Source organism: Olea europaea, unplaced genomic scaffold (assembly GCF_002742605.1).
Source record: "Olea europaea var. sylvestris unplaced genomic scaffold, O_europaea_v1 scaffold2558, whole genome shotgun sequence".
Lineage (NCBI taxonomy): Eukaryota > Viridiplantae > Streptophyta > Magnoliopsida > Lamiales > Oleaceae > Olea > Olea europaea.
The window spans coordinates 117,603-119,120 of record NW_019243861.1 but is presented as its reverse complement, the minus strand read 5'-3'; positions in this window follow the sequence as shown (position 1 = coordinate 119,120).

Genomic DNA, 1,518 nt, shown 5'->3' with positions numbered 1-1,518 from the left:
TATATATATATAAGAGTCCAGTTCCTTTTTAATTTCAGCCCACTTTTGGTCCAATTATACTTCTGTTCAAGTTGAGGCCCATTTAAGTCCAATGCATTATTTACCTTCTTTCAAGTAATGCACTTTAATCCTTGAATTCAATTTTTAAAGAGTAAACTTCGATCCTCCAAAAATGCAGATTTCATTCAATTTCATCATTCTTTCTTTTCCAATTTGCCATATATACGCAAGAAAGAAAGCGTGAGTGATGAGAGAAGCAGAGAAAGTTAAAAGGCAGTAAGGGAGAGAGAGAGAGAGAGAGAATAATTTGGTCTTAGTTTTGCTAAATATTAAAATAGTGAGTAGTGGTCTGTGTAAGTGAGTTTTGAATAATAAAATTGTTAGAAAAACATGATTTTCCTAACTTAATATTGGCAATTTATTAATACAATTATATTAGCTATTTAATATAATGGGCAAAAATCAAGTGGTCTATTTTTTGTATGCCCATAGACTACTCAAATTAATATGGACTAAGTGAGTAGATACCGGCTAATATTACTCTAATTAAGGGATAATGGGAACCTTAATTAAGTAGTATATAAAGGTTATTTTGGTTATGGTCCCCAATATACCAAATCATACACTCTTTTCCCTTCTCCCCATCAAGAAAAGAAATCACGGTCCCATTGAGGAATAAGGAGATTTGGTTGAGGAAGATCACAAAACCACCCTCTTCATTTGTATTCATTGGTACGTAGTCGATTGTTGCAGTAATTCCACAATAGTAGGCAATCGTTTACAATGGATACATGTATATTATCTGAATCTGTGAATCCTAGTAATTTAGCATGATGTTGATCCTAGGATTTAATTTATATTTGGATCTAATTTGATTTTCTAACAAGTGGTATCAGAACGGTCATCATTTGCTAGATTATTAGGATTTGTGCATGTTCTATTCGTATGATATTTGGATTATTTTTCTCGAATAGAATGTTTGAATTTTGTGAAATTCCTTAAACTGTTAAATTTAAGAATTATTCTTGATGCATTCGGCAAAATCGGATCTCGAAATTTTTGGCACAATTAGTATTGATTTTAAATTCTGTCCGTGTCCATTTTAAGTTTTTTTTTTGGGATATGAATTTCATCTGTCTTTTAGACATCTGTAGTTTCGGATCATTTTATAATGAATTCCAATTATATCAAGAGCAACTCAGCAATTTTGGACTGTTTATAATGGATACATCACTTTTGGTAGCGTGTAGATCACTGTCAAAATCTGTGACCTTCATTATGGATCCAGAAATCAGAATTTCAACTGCATGGATTAGCCGCATTTTTTGACCCTTGTTTTATGTCTCATAATGAAGTCAATATAGAATGGTGTATGACAGAATACTATTTGGCATATTTAGTATAGATTGGTAATACACGTAACCTTTTACAATGGATCAATTTCAATTGCATTATATGATTCAGTTGCAATTGTTGACTTTTGTTTCATAATGGGTCCAAGACATGTGCCTTTTGGTT